The sequence below is a fragment of the Procambarus clarkii genome, chromosome 18 (genome assembly GCF_040958095.1).
Source record: "Procambarus clarkii isolate CNS0578487 chromosome 18, FALCON_Pclarkii_2.0, whole genome shotgun sequence".
Lineage (NCBI taxonomy): Eukaryota > Metazoa > Arthropoda > Malacostraca > Decapoda > Cambaridae > Procambarus > Procambarus clarkii.
In genome coordinates, this window is record NC_091167.1 from 15,445,885 (window position 1) to 15,461,143 (window position 15,259).

Below are 15,259 nucleotides of genomic sequence, written 5' to 3' on the forward strand. Positions count from 1 at the left end.
TGAAACTCCCCCTGGACAGATGTAATAGGACCCATTATCACCACACCAGAAATAAATATCTCTTTGATATCCCCAGGGTCAAACTTAATCTGTGTAAACACTCTATGCAAATTAAGGGACCTAGTTTATGGAACTCACTCCCTAGTGAATTGAAAAACTGTAAAACTTTTGCCTTATTTAAAAGCAAAACCAAAAAGTACCTAACTTCATCTTCTTAGTTTCCTACACTGAGCTTTAAATTTGCTCTGTACCTAGTGTTACCCAATCTCCTAATTTTTATGTAATTTCAAACAACCTTATCATTGTGTTCATTGCTGTCTTCTTTTATGTGCTAGCCATATGCTGTATTGTGACTACCAATTTTTGTCAACTACCATTCAAGCTGTCATTGCAACCAATCTTATATTGTTTCTGCTGTATTATGCCTACCAATTTTTTTGTCAACTACCATTCAAGCTGTCATTGCAATCAATCTTAGCTACCTATGTGCTTTAATATACTGTACCTACAATTTTCTCTCATCTTTTTTTTCATTTCATGTAATCTGTTATCATTTGTTGTCTATAATTTTGCAAGTATTTACCTCCTTAAAATTTTCTTAGATTAAGGACCTGCCCGAAACGCTGCGCGTGCTAGTGGCTTTACAAGACTGTAATTACCATATTTGTATCCTCACATTCCTTATGTACATTCTTGTATATGCATAAATAAATAAATAAATAAATAAATGAAAGATTGTAAATACTACGCGATGCTGCGTATTCTCACAACCCCAATCATTCTTACCCTTACCTAACTTAATTAAAACTTTAATCACAATAGTTAAATAATTACGCTGCTTATTTCTCTCAGTTTGGAATGTGTTCTTATTGGATTTGTTATTACTGATTAACGATAAACCTTAAACATTGATACCTTCCAGTCTTACCTGGGACGCGGTCGGGTCAAGATACCTGCTCCGCACCTTTCCCCTCCCCCCATGCTGGGTACTGAGATGGAGACTCAGTCACCAGAAGAACTGGCTACTTCCCACGGCAATATTAACATGGACTCTGAAAGCAGCCAGTCAGTCGAGGAGGGCGAGTATCAAGAAGTTCTAACAAGGCAACAAAAGAAACGAAGAAGACAGGAGGCAAGGCGTAGTGTGGACAGTAATGGTACACTTAACGGAAACGACAAGAGAATGAAGAACGACGCCGAGACTGATGCCGACGAACGGACGGAACGATGTCAGGAAGGTGAAGGTCAGCGGAGGTGGAGGCTTCTCTTCCCTGCCTCATGCACGCTAGCCTATCATCAGAAGCTGCTGTGGACAGTCAGACTTGGAAGAGAACACCGCAAGTTCGAGCCCCTGCTGAAGGAAGGTGTAAACAGACCTTACTTAACGGTAGGTTCTATGGAGGCAGTGGAGTATCTTACCCAGCAAGGATATGATGGAATTGTTATGGAAATACCGGAGGGGAACGAGAAGCTGACGAAGGTAATTATCTACAAATACCCTCAGATTCTAGACCCCGAGTTCATCCTCGACGACCAACGATTTGTGTGGGCCAAGCGTCACCTTATTAAAAGTGAAGCTAGGAGTCAGGTGGTGGCTCTAGTGAGAGGTGAAGTACCCGAGAAAGTGTTCATCACCGGGGCTGGCTACAGGCATGTAGCAAAGTATGTGGAAGAGCCCATAATATGCCTGAAATGCTGCAGATGGGGGCACAAATCCTGGAGCTGTCAAAATGACCCACGATGTCGTTTCTGCGGAAAGTCTCACCTGTCTAATGTGTGTAGAAACAGACTTAATCTGGGTGAGAAAATAGTTCCCAGATGCTGCAACTGTGGAGGTGTTCACAATGCCAGCTCGGCTGTGTGTAGCAAGAGGCCGAGTATGGCTGTTCTCCGGCCGGTGAATGTTACAGAGCAAGCAAGAGCTCTTACCCAGACACCGGGAGCACAGCAAAACAGTCTGCCCCAAACAGTGCCAGTGAACCGGACGAATGCGTGGGTAAAGGAGTCACCTTTACTTAGGCAGGCTCAAGCAACAAGCAGCCACGCCACCACTCAGGACTCCGGCAGGGACAGTGTAACGGTGAGTGAAGTGGCTACTGTGGCTCAGAAAGAGGGCCACAATGATATGGTCAAGGAAGTGTGCGCTGAACTTAGAAAAGTTGGTGAGTTCCTCCGAAATCTTGGGCAGAGAATCGAGTCCATCGAGGCGAAATTGAACGTTCAGGAGGTCAAGGAAAATCAGGATATAGTTGTTGAGGGCAATAATGAAATATTGAGTGATGAAATGAAGGAAAGTGAAGTGTGTGTGAATGATGATAGTCGTAGTGAAAGGAAGAACCCTATAATTACACATAAAATGAAGGAATCATTTGGGCCAATAATGGACGTCACAGGGCTGAAAAAATCTCTTGAGAATCGCAATGTCGCTTTTACTGGTGAACTTGGGAGGAGGTGGGAGATGTTATACACGGTATGGCTATCATTTAGTGAACTTATTGGGGATGACTTAGACAGTGAATTGATTAATAATGGATCACCCTAGACTGAAAATGTTGTCATGGAATGTTAATGGTTTAAGAAACAGGGTTACAGATGTTCATTGTTATGTGATGGGAAATGATATTGATGTTGTAGCTCTCCAGGAGACAGGGGATAGGAATGAAGGATTATTGAAATTAAATGGCTATAAAGGGTTTAACCTCTTCGCTGCAAATAACATCAGAGGCACGTCGATTTATGTTAAGAACTCCATACCAACAGAGTTAGTAGAACCGCCGTCAAAAACGCAAGGTATAGAGAGTGTCTGTGTTAAATTATCATTAAGGGAAGGGGAATTTATTGTAGTTAATTTGTATGTATCCAGGAACTGCTTCGACGCTAACTATTTACCTGACTGCATTTATACTGATCCTTCACTGGTCATTGGGGACCTTAATGCTCGGCACACAAGCCTTGGGACAGTGGGTAGTATTAATGCTAATGGGGTCAAGTGGTTACAGTTTCTACAAGATCATCCAGATACCTGTCTCTTGGGAAACAATGAACCAACTCACATCAGGGGAGGACGGCTTGACTATGCCTGCATTTTAAACTCTCAGGGGATTATGGGGGAGGCTCAGGTTGTTCGGGAACTACTTAGTGACCACTTTGCCTTGAACGTTGAATTACCACTGGGGAAAAACAAGTCCACTTTCAAAGGAAAAGGCTAAATATTAATAAAGATATGAAAAATTATTTTATTCAAAATATGGGAGATTGGTATCAACAATACACACCGCTCTGCGTTGATAGTTTTTACGAGGACATGGTCGAGAACATAGAGAAATTAGTACAGAGGGAAAATAACGGGAGCAGGGGAAGCAAGACGCATGGACCTAAGAAATTTAAATATTCCAATGATCAGCAAGTCAAGGGGTGGGAGAAAATGCTACTGAGTGCACATAAAGAATGGTTAAAAATGGAATGAGGGATGAAGAGAAAAATACAATGTTGGAAGTGGCTAGGGAATGCAGTCAGGTGAGGAAGGAGGCGCGGGACAGATACTGGCAAGACTTTGCTCAGTCCATTGGTAATACTAAGAACCTTAAAGACATATGGAGAGCAGTAAACAAAATCAGGGGTTGTAAGACCAAATTCATTGCTCACTCAGATCCAGGGAAGGTTGCTAATGAGTTAGTAGATAAATGGGCTAGTGCAGCTGGTATGGAGTCCTTACCTGCAGACACGAGAATCACCATTGAGTCATGGGAAAATATTAGAAATGGAGTAACTTTATGTGCCTTAAATACAAGATCTGTAACATGCACTGAGATAACTCACGATGAGCTACTGGATGCTATAAAAAGTGGCAGCTCTACTGCTCCAGGGAAAGATGGAGTAACGTATGACATTCTTATTTATTTAGCCGGTATGAAACCTAGTCCTGCAGGATATTAAGGAGACAGGTCTGTAGCCTCCGTTTGACTTAGGGATAGGAATGATGACAGCCTCTTTCCATTTTCTTGGTAACTTTCCCTCTCTATAACTCATATTAAACAAATCAAGTTCTGAATCAAATCAAGTTCAAGGTAAGCAGCAGGTGACTTTTAGCCTTCGGGCTCGTAATGACTCTTTCTGTCTTATACCTGGAGGTCTCCAACCACTTGGGACTGGATGGTAGAGCGACGGTCTCGCTGCATGCAGGTCGGCGTTCAGTCCCCCGACCGTCCAAGTGGTTGGGCACCTTTCCTCCTCATTTCTCTCTCTCTCTGATAATGGCTCATCCTCTCTGCACATCCTCTCATGTGTATTATACATATATAAAACGCCGAACTGTAATGCCAATCCTGACCTCAAAAGCTTCATAGAAGGTTGTAACAGAACCCATGAGCACCACACCAGAAATAAATACAGTTTTGATATTCCTAGAGTACGACTTAATCAAACAAGAAATGCTCTACAAATCAAGGGACCCAGAATGTGGAATGACCTTCCCAACCATGTTAAAGACAGTACCTCTCTCAACCAGTTTAAGATAAAAATGAAGCACTACCTAATAAATTCCCTGTAACCTACCTTACCCCTATATTGTCAACCCAAGTCTGTTTTTTTAAACAACGCTGTTTGTCGACCTAATTGTATTTGTGCTGCTTTTTCAGCCATGTTCCCCCCTTTTTTTATTTTCATTTGTTCTCAACACATTTTATTCTTTATACTCAATTAGTATTAAGTTTTAGTCATTAATGTTTTTCCTGCCCGAAACGCTTTGCGTAATAGTGGCTTTAGGCATTGTATGTACTAGCTCTATCTATAAATCTATCCATTTTTGTAAAATCTCTTGTATGTATGTACCTTACCTGAATAAACATTTATTTATTTATTTATTTATAAGTGGAGAGGTTATGTTAGTCCAGATGTGATCAAGAGCCGTGGCAGTACTATCAGTGATTCTAGTTGGTCTAGTGATTAAAGGTATGAGGAAGCAGGAATTCATACAGTTGAAGAAGCTAACAGCAGTAGGGTGTTCAGGCTCGCAGAGGTCAATATTAAAGTCCCCTGCGATAATTAGATGGTTTTTATTCAGTCTGTTATCTAGTATTAGATTTCTAAGGTTAGAGTTGAATTCGGACACATCAGTGTTAGGAATTCTATAGACTGCTCCAACAGTCAGGACAGACTCAGCACCCTTGACTCTGAAGCTGGTGAAGATATACTCCCCACAGTAGTCTCTAGTACTAATTACTTTTAAGCATGTCAGTTCTCGGTGGTAGTAAAGAGCAGTACCACCACCTCTCTGAATAGATCTCTTGAAGATATCTTTCTGAGTTCTGAGTTGTTAAGTTGAAGAGATCTGAAGATCTCTTTCTTTATCAGAATTCTTTAAAGATTTATCACATAATTTATAGGTTGTGCGGGGTCTATGTTCTCCTATTCCATATTCCATAACATGGCATTTATTCACATTAAATTATTATTAAATTATTCACAGTGTGACATTGTAATTGCCAGAATTAGGCTGGGATGTCGATATTTATGGCAGGTGACTGCAGGTAATGACTCTATCAATGGTGAACATTCCAATTGTAAACTATGTGAACAAGAGCTGGGACATACTCTCCAACACTATATCTGTGATTACCCTGTTACAAGTGACTTCTCTAGACCTAATGGTATGAGGTACTTTGAGCTCTGTAATTTCTTCATACACTCAGGAATATTGGAAGATATTTTTGTGCTGCACCCAGATTTTACTAGTGGGGCTAATAGATCAGTCTTACACTTTATGTTCTCACCTGATTTTTAGTCAAAGTTGATTTGTTTTTGTACTGAGGCTGCTATTCCCACCCCTGATTCGACGTATAACTAATCATCCTGTGAGATGGGGAAATTAGACGAACTTATAGCTAGTGTTTGATCTACACTGTGTAATCTTTCATACAGAATAGGGTAGCAGCATATTGCTGTGTATACCTAAGCTTGTTAATAATACAAAAAATCATGGTGGTTCCCAATGGTAACCTTAATGAACTGTTCTCATCTGCCTCACTGGTAAAACTTATAAATCTGGGGATATCAGTCTCCCCGCCCCCACTCAGGCGGAGTACCAATCCAAGAGAACAATCTTTGTCCATAGGGCCCATGTGATTATCATGGACCACGAAGAGTAGGAGAACATCGCTGAAATAGAGACCAAGAACCAAGAACCATCAATTTTCAATATTGCTAGAAATTACGTACTTAAAGTTACAATACACAACAATACAATACAATACAATTTTATTTAGGTAAGGTACATACATACAATAAATTTTTACAAGGATTGGTTGACTTATAGGTAGAGCTAGTACATACAATGCCTAAAGCCAGTATTACGCAAAGCGTTTCGGGCATGATAAACTTAAATGACTAAAGCTTAATACTAATTTGACTGTTAATACTAAGTTGAATACTAAATACTAAATACTAAATACTAATACTAATACTAAATACTAAATACTTAATACTAAGTTGACTGTTAGATTAAGGACCTGCCCGAAACGCTATGCTTGTTAGTGGCTTTACAAGAATGTAAAAACATCAATGATATATATATTCTCATAAACCTACTGTACCTTCTTGTATTTATATATATAAATAAATATAACAATTCGTTCTTTGAATGCAAGTGACTAACCATCCTATAAGATGTGGATATTAGATAAAATAGCTAGCTTTTGATGTGTAATCCTTCATATAAAATAGAGTAGCACCACCTTGCTGTGTGTACCTTAGCTTGTTAATAAATAAATACAGTAAAAGTAAACAAAATTAAACAAATTTAATTCACAAACGAAAACGTAAATCGAACATGAGCGGTAACAACTTGTCATCCAACATTGATATACTGAAAGAAATCGCCCACTAAAATCAAAATATAATTAAATTAAGTACTAGACAATTATTTACAATTGAATATATATTGTCCCAAGGGCTGGTAAATCAGTGTTAAAATTGGTAGTTTGTGATCACAGCTTAGCTTGTTTACCAACAGAGGGCTGTGACGTCACGACAGAGAAATCTCAGGGTCGTCTGTTCCTCATGTGGTATTTTGGTATGTAAGTCAGGGTACCAGCCCTTAGTCGGGTTCTTGAGGCATGTGTGTGATATGTAACAACCGTTCCTTGTATTTGTCTGAAAATGGCCGTACACTTTGGCCGGGGTGCCGTCTAAATAAGCAAATAAATATTGGCTTTAACGTCTCGACGAAATTTGAGGGTCGGAGGACATTTTTGGATTTCTTTGTTTTTGTTGTTATGCTGCAATTGTTAATGGCTTCGGTGTGACACAAAGTGCTTGATAACTTGGACTTGAAGTAGATGAACTGGAGCAATACGGATACCAAATAAGGTTTTAATATTGTGAATGAAGCTTTCACCTATACTTTGCGGATGATGGATTTAATGTTTTTGTGAAGAGTCGCTACACTTGCAGCTCACTCCTGCCTTGTTATCTAAAGTTATCTACACGAGGCAGGTCTGGACGGTCGGGTAAGGTGGTCGACACCAGAATTAGCATGACAGTTGACTTTGTGCAAGACGAGGAATTACAGTATACAATCGTGTCAAAATCTCACTGTCTCTCGCATCTTTGGAAAAATGGATCATAACAGAAAATGTGCAGCACTTTCCAATCAGTTTGGTTTATTTAGTTGATGGACTCTCAAGTTCAAGTATATTTATTAAGATAAGAAAGAAATACATCTCAAAGGGATAGAGTAGCTTAGGCTATTTCTACCCCCTAGGGGATGGCCTCTCATACCCATCCTTTGCATGACAGTAGAAAGGTTAGTTACATTAACAGAGTGGTAAATATATAAATCCAATATAGAACATTCACTCTAAATGATATTGTAAATAATGATTTAAAAGTCCACTCGTGAATGTCAACCAACAAATTAACACAGAAAAAATCTACTACATCTAATTTAAAAGCAAATTGTTAAAACAAATACACCATCAAATAGTGTCAGTATTAATAGTAAAAATGGGGGGAAGTTTCTTGGCCTATACATAGACAAGAGACTTCAGCAACCACATACAACACAACCAAAAGGCTTAACAACAGTCGGTATACTCTCTAAAATCAGATATTATGTTCCCCACTCTGCTATCCTCTCATTATACTACACACTAATCTATCCCTGTCTTACACACAGTATCTGTGCATGGGGTTCAACTACTGCAAATTACCTTGAGCCCCATCATAACTGCAAATATCTGCTATCATAACGATACTAACTCTATTTTCATATAATTATATCGGAACTATAACGCTGTCTTATTTATTTATTTATTTGTATACAAGAAGGTACATTAGGTTTACGAAAGTACATAGCATTGGTGTTTTTACATTCTTGTAAAGCCACCAACACGCATAACGTTTTGGGCAGGTCCTTAATCTAACATATAATTTTAAGTAGGTAGTTTCTTGCAAAATTGAAAAATGTTAACTGGTACATTGTAAGAAAATTTGAAGAAGATTAGTAGGTGCATTATAGTAAAATTTGAGGATTATCAACAAGTATATTGCAGCATAGTAATTTGAGGACAGTTGTTTGAGGATAATCATAATTTGTTGTCTTCTGACAACACACAGACCCTCTGTTTAAGTCCCTTAACAATAAATAATAATAAATAAATAAATAAATGTTTATTTAGGTAAGGTACATACATACAGGAGATTTTACAAAGATTGATGGATTTATAGATAGAGCTAGTACATACAATGCCTGAAGCCACTATTACGCAAAGTGTTTCGGGCAGAATACACTTGCACAACAAGTTAACATACACTTACTCCATATATTCTCTTTGTGCTATTTACTTACAAAATCGTATTCCTATATTCTAATCCTGATTTGAAACTTCCCTGATAGATGTAATAGAACCCATGAGCATCACACCAGAAATAAGTGTACCTTTGATATTCCTAGAGACACACTATTCAAATATAAGGACCTAATATATGGAACGCATTTCCTAATAAATTATAGAATTGTCCAACCTTTACTTTTATTCAAAAGCAGAACCAAAAAGTACCTAATTTCATTTTCATAGTTTCCCACATTGTGCTACTAACTCATTGTATTTTGCACTTCCCACTCATCCAGTTTAGTAATAAAGACAATGAACTTCATCAGTATAATCTGTTCTATCACTTTATAATGTATTTATTACGTTGAATTCAACTTCTATTACAATGTACCAATTATTTCGTTTTTGGTTAGCTTAAAGACCTGCCTAAAATGCTGTGTGGTAGTGGCTTTTTAAGAGCTTAACAATCAATCGCCAAAATATATACTTTCTCAACCCAATGTACATTCTTGTATGTAATTGGATAAATAAATATCTATTGATAAAAAGTGGATCAATTTAGATTCAGAAAAGGTGAGTAAATTGTGGTGTTTTAATAGCATTATAGGTTGATGGAACGAATTGTTGGGTATATAATAATAATAATGATAATAAATAATAATAATATTAATAATACTGTAATAATAATACACAGAATTAATACTAATGTGATATATATAAATGAGAAAATCAAGTGGACCTCTTAGGTGACTCAAACCCACAACTGAGAGAACCCAGCCGCTGACACTAACTACTGGACCACCTTCTTAAAAGTTATACAACTGGATTTCTACCGAAATCACAGGAAGTCTTGATTTTCTCATTGATATATATATCACAGTGTAAATTCTCTGTGTATCTGATGTTAAAACATACAGTGGGTGAACTACGTCTACACCCGGGTGTTTAGGGGGTCATGTGTAAAACTTGGACTGACTTCAGAAGGGGCCTCCAGACTACCTGTGATTTCAGTAGAAATCTGGTTGAATGAGTTTTTACTAAGCGAGGGTGGTGGTGTTAGCGTCAGCAGCTGAGATTTTCTCGGTTGTGAGATCGAGTCATCTTAGAGTTCCAGTTGATTTTCTCAATAATATTTGACATTAACATGATGAGAAAATCAGTAGATCCTGTGAGGATCTGAAAGTATGCGCTGGGTATTCTCAGACATGCTCCAGCCCACTACACCAGATGTAGTGGTCTAGAGCTGTTCCTGATTTTCCCATTATTGATTGATATAAAAATACCTGATAAATACACTTGATACATGATACAGTGAAGAACTACATAAAACATTGAAGTACTGGTACAGAGAATTAGTAGCCTTGCATGAATGTTGAAATTGAATTGAAATTGAAATAAGTTTATTGAGGTAAAATACACACAAAGGGATGAGGTAGCTCAAGCTATTCTCACCCCATTCAGTACAACGTGTTAATATATACATAGACACACATCACAAATAAACACATTACCAAACATTTTGAGAGGTAAAAATATACATTTCCTCCTTCACAAGTAGTATGTTATCAGACGTACACACAAATACTTTTATGACCTAGGTATACTGTATAGACAATTTGCAAGACACCTGCAGATAATTCAACAAAATATTACAATCTTGGTGCAAAATTCTTATATCTCTCAAGAATATCATCAACCTTTCCGTTGTGACACATCCAGGCTATTTGTTCAGGAACAGTCCTTATCTCAGTGTTTCTATATACACTAATCAACGGACAATCAAGAATATAATGGGCAAGGGTGTGAGACCTTAACATACCACATAGTTTACACTTCGTGTCATTACCATGAACATCTATCCCATATTCCCAGTAATATTTGTACCCAAGCCTGAGCCGCATGTACACAGAGTCACTCCAAGCATTTCTCCTTTTACCATAAGTGAAATGGGTGTTTTGACTCACATACATGTAGTGTTGCATGGTTTGACTACTCTCATACATTATCTCTCTCCTCTCCACTCCCGCCTGTGCCTGAATATTTCTGATTTTGCTTCTTATTTGTCTCATTGTGAATTCACATTCAATGTCAACTTGTGGTTTTGATGTGGCACGTTTGGCCAAGTCATCCGCCACCTCGTTGAGCACTATTCCAACGTGAGATGGAATCCACATGAATTTCACACTATAACCTTTCAGCTGTATCTCAGTTATTCTTCTCTTACAGTCCTCCACTATAGACATGAAGACTGGGTTTCGACTGTTTAAGGACTCCAGTGCTCCTCGGCTATTGACAAATACAAAAACATTTTTGTCGTCATGACGTACTTCCTCCAAACACGCCAGAATGGCCTGCAGTTCAGCTTGTGTGGATGATATATAATTACTAAGCCGGAGTTCAATTATCCTGTCCACAGTCCCAAACTCCGTATAATCCCTTATTAGGACACCACACCCTGCCCTGCCATCCTCCGCCACCGACCCGTCGCAATATACATGTAAACTGTTGCCTCTTGGTAACCGAGATATCATGCTTCCATACAAACACCGTAATTGTCCCGGTTCATGATGAATCTTTTTCACCTTGAGGGGTACAATTTCGACGTCTATTTTCTGTACTTTCCAGGGAGCAGACATATTACACTTTCGAGAGGGTTTACAGCAGTCAAGTACGTCGTATTCCCTGAGGTCATGAGCTAATCCTCTCGTATAGCGTGTCTCCCTCAGTTTCCTGGAAGTGTGTACGTCACTCAAGCAGGTCTGAACGCTCTCAAACAGCTTATTCCCTCCTTTTCTCCGCATGAAACGAATAGATACTCTAGTGTTAATGTCACGGACTCTATCACACACACTCTGTAAATTTAATTCCATTCTCATTATTTCAATCATTGCATTTCTTTGACATCCAAGAATAATCCTCATAGCCTCGTTCTGTATCAGCTCTATTTTTTGAATTCTGCCTTGGCCTGTGTAAGACAATACGGGTGCTGCGTAGTCTATCAGGGATCGAACAGTGCTTATGTATAACATCCGCAAGATAGGTACCCCAACACCTTTACCAGAAAAAGCCAGTGCTTTTAGAGGATGCAGACGGGCTTTACATAAGGTGCTGATATGATTTATTTCAGCATTTTTACTCTCACATGTGTATCCAACATACATGCCCAGATACTTGTACTTCTGTACACGGCTCAGTTCCACACCATTTAGAGTAAGTGTTATATTTCTTCGTTTCCTATACTCGTATTTGGTTTTATCTGCATTTATAACTAAGCCTAACTTGTGACAGGTTGTACCAAGTATGTTAAGAGCATCTTGAATTTTGTTCCCAGAAGTGCCTTGTATAAGAATGTCATCAGCATATATGATCGTCGTGACCCCTGGAGGATACATCTCTGATGCTAATCTGTTCATTAATACATTGAATAAGGTGGGACTTAATACTCCCCCTTGTGGGGTACCTAACTGAAACCTCCGTTCCTCAGACATGTATCCCTGGTAATACACCTGACCTTTTCTGCCTTGCAGGTAATCCCTTATCCAGTGTAGCAATCTCCCTGTTATTCCCAGATTGGCTAATTCGTATAAGATTACTTCCCCATTGGCTTTATCAAACGCTCCTTGTAGATCAACAAAAACTCTACAATTGTCATCCACATTAGACAAACACTTTAAGAGACAATCCGCAGTACTTTTGCCTTTGATAAAACCAAAGAGATTATTGGACATGTTATCACCTACAAGGTAGAGTAGCCTATTTAACAAAATCCTTTCCATCATTTTACAAAAGCAGGATATTAAGGAGACAGGTCTGTAGCCTCCGTTTGACTTAGGGATAGGAATGATGACAGCCTCTTTCCATTTTCTTGGTAACTTTCCCTCTCTATAACTCATATTAAACAAATCAAGTAAGGGATTAGGTTTCATACCGGCTAAATAATTAAGTATGTCATACGTTACTCCATCTTTTCCCGGAGCAGTGGAGCTGCCACTTTTTATAGCATCCAGTAGCTCATCGTGGGTTATCTCAGTGCATGCTATAGATCTTGTATTTAAGGCACATAAAGTTACTCCATTTCTAATATTTTCCCATGACTCAATGGTGACTCTCGTGTCTGCAGGTAAGGACTCCATACCAGCAGCACTTGCCCATTTATCTACTAACTCATTAGCAACTTTCCCTGGATCTGAGTGAGCAATGAATTTGGTCTTACAACCCCTGACTTTATTTACTGCTCTCCATATGTCTTTAAGGTTCTTAGTATTACCAATGGCCTGAGCAAAGTCTTGCCAGTATCTGTCCCGCGCCTCCTTCCTCACCTGACTGCATTCCCTAGCCACTTCCAACATTGTATTTTTCTCTTCATCCCTCATTCCATTTTTTAACCATGCTTTATGCGCACCCCGTAGCATTCTCTCCCATCCCTTGACTTGCTGATCATTGGAATATTTAAATTTCTTAGGTCCGTGCGTCTTGCTTCCACTGCCCCCGTTATTTTCCCTCTGTACTAATTTCTCTATGTTCTCGACCATGTCCTCGTAAAAACTATCAACGCAGAGCGGCGTGTAATGTTGATACCAATCTCCCATATTTTGAATAAAATAATTTTTCATATCTTTCTTAATATTTAGCCTTTTCCTTTGAAAGTGGACTTGTTTTTTCCCCAGTGGTAATTCAACGTTCAAGGCAAAGTGGTCACTAAGTAGTTCCCGAACAACCCGAGCCTCCCCCATAATCCCCTGAGAGTTTAAAACGCAGGCATAGTCAAGCCGTCCTCCCCTGATGTGAGTTGGTTCATTGTTTCCCAATAGACAGGTATCTGGATGATCTTGTAGAAACTGTAACCACTTGACCCCATTAGCATTAATACTACCCACTGTCCCAAGGCTTGTGTGCCGAGCATTAAGGTCCCCAATGACCAGTGAAGGATTAGTATAAATGCAGTCAGGTAAATAGTTAGCGTCGAAGCAGTTCCTGGATACATACAAATTAACTACAATAAATTCCCCTTCCCTTAATGATAATTTAACACAGACACTCTCTATACCTTGCGTTTTTGATGGCGGTTCTACTAACTCTGCTGGTATGGAGTTCTTAACATAAATCGACGTGCCTCTGATGTTATTTGCAGCGAAGAGGTGAAACCCTTTATAACCATTTAATTTCAATAATCCTTCATTCCTATCCCCTGTCTCTTGGAGAGCTACAACATCAATATCATTTCCCATCACATAACAATGAACATCTGTAACCCTGTTTCTCAAACCATTAACATTCCATGACAACACTTTCAGTCTAGGGTGATCCATTATTAATCAATTCATTGCCTAAGTCATCCCCAATAAGTTCACTAAATGATAGCCATACCTTGTATAACATCTCCCACCTCCTCCCAAGTTCACCAGTAAAAGCGACATTGCGATTCTCAAGAGATTTTTTCAGCCCTGAGATGTCCATTATTGGCCCAAATGATTCCTTCATTTTATGTGTAATTATAGGGTTCTTCCTTTCACTACGACTACCATCATTCACACACACTTCACTTTCCTTCATTTCATCACTCAATATTTCATTTTTGTCCTCAACCACTATATCCTGACTATCCTTCACCGTTTTGTGATTTTCCTTGACCTCCTGAACGTTTAATTTAGCCTCGATGGACTCGATTCTCTGCCCCAGATTTTGGAGGAACTCACCAACTTTTTTAAGTTCAGCCCACACTTCCTTGACCATATTATTATGACCCTCTCTCTGAGCCACAGTAGCCACTTCACTCACCGTTACACTGTCACTGCCGGAGTCCTGAGTGGTGGCGTGGCTGCTTGTTGCTGGAGCCTGCCTAAGTAAAGGTGACTCCTTTACCCACGCATTCGTCCGGTTCACTGGCACTGTTTGGGGCAGACTGTTTTGCTGTGCTCCCGGTGTCTGGGTAAGAGCTCTTGCTTGCTCTGTAACATTCACCGGCCGGAGAACAGCCATACTCGGCCTCAAGCTACACACAGCCGAGCTCGCATTGTGAACACCTCCACAGTTGCAGCATCTGGGAACTATTTTCTCACCCAGATTCAGTCTGTTTCTACACACAGTAGAGAGGTGAGACTTTCCGCAGAAACGACATCGTGGATCATTTTGACAGCTCCAGGATTTATGCCCCCATCTGCAGCATTTCAGGCATATTATGGGCTCTTCCACATACTTTGCTACATGCCTGTAGCCAGCCCCGGTGATGAACACTTTTTCGGGTACGTCACCTCTCACTAGAGCCACCACCTGACTCCTAGCTTCACCTTTAATAAGGTGACGCTTGGCCCACACAAATCGTTGGTCGTCGAGTATAAACTCGGGGTCCAGAATCTGAGGGTATTTATAGATAATTACCTTCGTCAGCTTCTCGTTCCCCTCCGGTATTTCCATAAGAATTCCATCAT

At 39.5% G+C, this 15,259-nt stretch overlaps 1 protein-coding gene across 1 annotated transcript in view; it reads left to right on the plus strand.

Annotated features, from left to right (window-relative positions):
* Positions 1–7,131: 7,131 nt before the first annotated feature.
* LOC123754476 (ubiquitin thioesterase trabid) overlaps positions 7,132–15,259 on the plus strand; it is a gene marked incomplete in the record, with an annotated part of 72,226 nt that continues 64,098 nt past the window's right edge. The window contains 1 exon segment of the mRNA XM_069326284.1: positions 7,132–7,801.